Here is a 6,262-nt window from a genome sequence, read left to right as displayed (position 1 = left end):
CAGAGAGAGACAGAGTGGCAGAGAGAGAGACAGAGAGGCAGAGAGAGAAAGAGAGGGAGAGAGACGGAGATAGAGTCACATAGAGAGATAGAGAGAGATAGACAGAGAGACATACAAAGAGACAGAAAGCGACATAGCGAGAGGCAGATTGAGAGAGACAGAGAGAGAGAGAGAGAGACACACACAAACACAGACAGGAAATGGGACAGAGAGAGAGACAGAGAGAGAGAGAGGCACAGAGAGAAAGAGACAGAGAGAGTCTGGAGAGGGAAGGGGAAAGAGACACAGCGGGACAGACAGAGGAAAACTGTGCAGCTTGAGGAAACGAATCTGTAATGATTAACAGAAAAAGGAGATAGAGAGTGAGAGAAAGATGGAGAAAGACAGATAGCGAGAGATAGAGAGACAGAGAAAGCGAGACACAGAGTAGGGAGGGAGCAAAGGGGAAAACAATGAGAGAGAAAAAGACAAAAAGGACACAAAGAGTGACAGAGAGCGAGTAGAGAAGAGTGAGACAGAGAGAGAGATAGGTGGAGAGGGGGGCAAAGAGAGAGATTGATGGAGAGAGCAATCCAGCTAGTCCCACTCCCCCGCCCTTTCCCCGTAGCACTGCATTTTTTCCTTTCAAGTACTTATCCAGTTCCCTTTTGAAGGCCATGATTGAATTTGCCTCCATCACCCTCTCGGGCAGTGCATTCCAGATCCGAACCATTCACTGTGTAAAAAAAAATCCTCATGTCATTTTTAGTTCTTTTGCAAATTACCTTAAATCTAACTCCTCTGATTCTTGACCCATCCGCCAGTTTCTCTCTAAATGTTCCCCCTCTGACACTTGCTCCACTTGGCCCACCTCATTCACGAGATCCAAGTCCAGCAATGCCTCCTTCCTCGTTGGGCTGGAAACGTACTCGTTAAGAAAGTTATCCTGAATACATTTCAAAAATTCCTCCCCCTCTGTGCCGCATATATTATTACTACCCCAGTCTATATTAGGATGGTTGAAGTCCCCCGTTATCACTGCTCTATGGCTTTTGCACCTCTCTGTAATTTCCCTGCAAATGTGCTCCTCGATATCCTTCCCACTGGTTGGTGGCTGACAGAATACACCCAGTAGTGTCATGGCACCTCTTTTATTTCTTAACTCTCTGACCCCTCCAAGACATCCTCTCCCTCCAGTACTACATTATTCTCCTTGGGTGCCTGTGAGATTTCAGCTACGATGGCCGATAGGTTCAGGTCGTTGGATTCGAAATCCATTGGGCTTTCCTCGGGCAGATTCTAACCCGGCTCGCAGTGGAACTTTTCAGTTATTCGATACCTGTTATTTTTCGTTCATCCTTTCAACTTGGAGATCACGGGCCCTGAAACTGCTCAGAGTTTTCTCCAATACATTTTATTCTCGTGTCAGTGGCCGCGTGGTCGAATGGAAAAGGCGCTTGATTTCAGTCTGAATCGTGTTGTTGTTAGAAGATTACAGCTTCGAGTCCTGTCGCGTTGTTTTTAGACACAGGGCGTAACCTTTTCCAACATGTTCCGAATGTGTTTTACACCCGACCATTTCTAACTCAGAGTCTTCAGTCTGTCCGGCATTTTTTTACATCCCGTGGCGAGAGAGGATCTCCCACTGAAGTTTACTTACAAAAGTTGACTCTCCATTTTCAATATTATCGAATTCCCATTCCCTCGAAGAACGAAGCCAAGCAGAAGGAGGGAATAACATCGAATTACAGAGAATGTTCAACACAGAAACAGGCCATTACGGCCCAACTGATCCACGCCGGTGTTTATGCTCCACACGAGCCTCCTCCCGACTGATTTCATCCAATCCTATCAATATAACCTTATATTCCCTTCTGCCTCAGTGATTGAGGGAGAGGTTTTGAAGATGTTTTGGGTGCTCTTGATCGGCACATAAAAGCCGGTCCGCCCATTTAAGGCTCGGTTTGGCACAAATCCAACCTCTCAGCAAGGACTGTGTTTGAAAACCCCACATTAATTTTAAGTAAGACCTTCAGATCCGTAGCGGCCGAAGTGTTGACTCTCTGTGACACACAGCCGCTTGCTGAAGTTTGTTTTGAGTGCTGCACCTCGACTTTTCACAATTCACGATAAAATGACATCGAATTTACAGCACACAAACAAAGCCATTCGGCCCAACAGGTCCATGCCATAGTTCATGCTTCACACGAGTTTCTTCCCATTCTGCTTCACCTCAGTCTATCATGATATCCTTACATTCCTTTCTTCCTCATGTACTTATCTAGCTTCCCCTTAAATGCATTCATGCTATTCAGCTCAACTACTCCTTGTGCTAACACGCTCTACATTCCAACGACTCTCTGGGTAAAGACGTTTCTGCTGAATTCCTATTGGTTTACTGCTGAATTTCTGATATTTTTGCATCCTAATTTTGGTCTCCCCCACATGTGGAAACATTCTCCCTCCGTCGACCCAAGACAATCCCTTCATCATTTTAAAGACTTCGATAAGGTCACCTCTCGGATTTCACTTTTCCAGAAAAATGCACCACAGCCTGTTCAGTCTTCCCTGATCGTTATAATGTCTCAGTTCTGGTATCACCATTGTAAATCATTTTGCACTTTTTCCAGTCCCTCTACGGGATTTTTGTACCATGGGGACCAGAAATGTGCTCAGTACTCCAAGTGAGGTCCATTCAAAGTGCTATATCAGTTTAACATGACTTCTCTGCTTTTTAATTCTATTCTTCCAGAAATTAACCCCAGTGCTTTGTTTGCACTTTCTATGGCCTTGTTGACCTGCCTAGGCCCTGATCTCTGGAATTCCCTTCCTAAACCTCTCCGCCTCTCTACCTCTCTCTCTTCCTCACGGACACTCCTTTAAACCTATCTATTTGACCAGACATTTGGTCACCTATCTCCTTATGTGGGTCCTTTTCAAATTTTGTTTGGTAACACTCCCGTGAAGTGCCTTGGGACGTTAAGGGCATGATATGAATGTAAGTTCTTGTTGTTGTAGCATTGACACATTTAATAATTTATGAATCGATATCTCTCGGACTCTTTGTGCTTCTACGCCACTAAGAAACTTATTTTTCAAGGAAATGTATTGAAGCGACCGGAGTTTAAACTGTCCACTATTTCCCAGGGGACTCCCGTTAACCTGCAAGTTCAAGCCCGAAGGGAAGTGGTGATTCTGTTCTGTCAAGGAATGGGAAAGCTTACCTGTGCTGTGTGCTCTTTGCTGCGGGCTTCAGTTGCAGTTCTACCGCTGTGGACACTTGAGGTCCGCAAGACCTGGTAGGACAGAAACACGTGTATTCATTGCAAAAATGTGCAACATGGACTTGAAACATCTGTCATCGCTACAACATTATGTAACAAAGGCCTGGAACATCTGCAATCGCTACAACAATGTGCGACATAGGCCTGAGACATCTCTATTCATTGCAAAAATCTCAACAAAAAGGTGTAACATGGGCCAGAAACAACTCTCGTCTCTGCAGCAATATATGAAATAGGCCTGAAACATTTCTAATGTCTGCAATATTCTGCAACAGGGCAGAAACATCTCTGATCTCTGCAACAAGTGTTACATAAGCCTGAAGCCCATCCATTAATTACAGAAATGTGCAACATAGCCTGAAACATCATCACTCTTCGCAGCAATGTATAACATGTGCCGGAACAATCTGTCATCGCTGCAACAATGTGTCGCATGGGCCCGAAACATCTCTAATCTCTATCACAATGAGTAACCACATCTCTAATCTCTACCACAATGGGACTGGAACATCTCTAATCTCTGCAACGATGTGTACATAGGCCTGATACATTTCTAACCTCTACAACAATGTATATAATAGACCTGGAACAAGTCTAATTTCTAGAAAAATGCGTAACATGGACCTGAAACATCTGCAATCGCTACAACAATGTGTAACATAGGCATGAAGCATCTGTAATCGTTCTAACAATATACAGCATAAGCCTCAAATATATCTAATCTCCACAATAATGTATAAAATAGGCCTGAAACATGTCCAATCTCGACGTCAATGTATAAAATAGGGCTGAAACACCTCTAATCTCAACAACAGTTTGTATCGTCAACCTGAAACATCTCTAATCTCTGCAACAATCTGTAACATAGGCCTGAAATACCTCAGCTCATTGCAAAGATGAGCAACATAGATATGAAACATTGTAATATTCACAACAATGTGTAACATGAACCTGAAACATTTGTCGTTTAAAGAACAATGAGGAACACACGACTGAAACATATCTAGTCTCTACCACAATGTATAACATAGACAGGAAACATTTAAAATCTCTGCACCAATGTCTGACTTAAGCCTGAAACACCAACAATCTCTGCAACAATGTATAACATAGGCATGAAACGAATCTAATCTCTACAACAACCCGTAATATAGGTCAGAAATATCTGTAATTTTTGCAAAAATGTATAACTTGGGACTGAAACATCAAGAATTTCGACAACAATGCGTAACATAGGCCTGACGACCTCTGTTCATTGCAAAAAATCTGCAACATGGACCTGAAATATCTGTCATCTCTACAACATTATGTAACAAAGACCTGGGACATCTGCAAACGCTACAACAATGTGCAACATAGGCCTGAAACATCTCTAATCTCGACAACGATATGTAATATAGGCCCGAAACATCTCTAATCTCTGCAACAATGTACAAAATAAACCTGGAACATCGCTAATTTCTAGAAAAATGCGTAACATCGGCCTGAAACATCTGCAATCTCTCAACAATGTGTAGCATAGGCATGGGAAACCTGTAATCGCTAGAACAATGTACAGCATAGGCTTGAAAAGGTATAATCTCTGCAACAAACTGTAACACAGGCCTGAAACATCTGTAATCGGCACAAGAAAGTACAGCATCGGCATGAAAATGTGTAATCTCTGCAACGATGTGTAAGATAGGCTTGAAACAATTGTAATCTCTCCAGCAATGTATATCGTGAGCCTGAAATATCTCTAATCTCTACATCAATGTATAAAATTGGCTTGAAACATCATTAATCTCCACAACAATGTATAACACGGGAATTAAACATCACTAATCTCTACAACAATGTATAACACGGGAATGAAACTTCATTCATCTCCACAACAATGTATAACAGGGGAATGAAACATCATTAATCCAGACAACAATGTATAAGAGGGCAATGAAACATCACTAATCTGTACAACAATGTATCAGTTTGGCCTAAAACATCTCCAATCTCTGCAACAATGTATAACACTGGAATGAAACATCACTAATCTCTACAACAATGTATAACAGGCGAATGAAACATCATTAATCTCTACAACAATGTATAACAGGGCAATGAAACATCACTAATCTGTACAGCAATGTATAAGATAGGCCTAAAACATCTCCAATCTCTGCAACAATGTATAACACGGGAATGAAACATCACTAATCTCTACAACAATGTATAACAGGGGAGTGAAACTTCACTAATCTCTATATCAATATATAACACGGGAATGAAACATCACTAATCTCTGCAACAAAGTATAAGATAGGCCTGAAACATCTCCAATCTCTGCAATGATATAAAACATAAGCCTGAATCAAATCTAACCTCGACAACAACCTGTAACATAGACAAGAATCTTCGGCAATTTTTGCTATAATGTATAACATGGGCCTGAAACATTCCTAATTTCTGCAACAGCATGTATCATGGGCCTAATTAACTCTATTCATTGCAAAAATGTGCAACATGGGCCTGAAACATCTCTCATCTTCACAACATGATGTAATAAATGCCTGGAATATCTGCAATGGCTACCACAATATGTAACATGGGTCTGTGACATCTCGACTCGCTGCAGCAATATATGAAATAGGCCTGAAACATCTCCAATGATACAACAATGTGTAATATAGGCCTTAAGCAGCTCCAATATCTACAACAATATGCAACATAGGCCTGGAGCATCTCTAATCTCTGCAACATTGTATAACATGGGCCTGGAACATCTCCAATCTCTCGAACAATGTATAACAACGGACTCAATCATTTCCACTCATTGCAAAATTGTGCAACAGAGACCGGAAACGTCTGTAATCTTCGCAACAGTGTGTAAGAGAGGCCTGAAACATCTGTAATCTCTGAAACAATGTATCACATAGGCCAGAAACAGCACTAATCTCTACAACGATGTGGAACACAGGCCTAAATTACCACTTTTCATTGCAAAAATGTGCAACGCAGACCTG

General features: G+C 41.8%; 1 long non-coding RNA gene across 2 annotated transcripts in view; it reads right to left on the bottom strand.

Moving 5' to 3' along the window:
- Positions 1–3,065: 3,065 nt before the first annotated feature.
- LOC137307107 (uncharacterized) overlaps positions 3,066–6,262 on the bottom strand; it is a 40,250-nt gene continuing 37,053 nt past the window's right edge. For both annotated transcript variants that reach the window (XR_010959039.1, XR_010959038.1), the window contains one exon: positions 3,066–3,275. This is a non-coding gene — a long non-coding RNA (uncharacterized lncRNA). The remainder of the gene's footprint in view (positions 3,276–6,262) is intronic.

The sequence above is a fragment of the Heptranchias perlo genome, chromosome X (assembly GCF_035084215.1).
Source record: "Heptranchias perlo isolate sHepPer1 chromosome X, sHepPer1.hap1, whole genome shotgun sequence".
Taxonomy (NCBI): domain Eukaryota; kingdom Metazoa; phylum Chordata; class Chondrichthyes; order Hexanchiformes; family Hexanchidae; genus Heptranchias; species Heptranchias perlo.
Note: the sequence above shows the minus strand (reverse complement) of the source record. Positions and strands in the feature narration are given on the sequence as shown.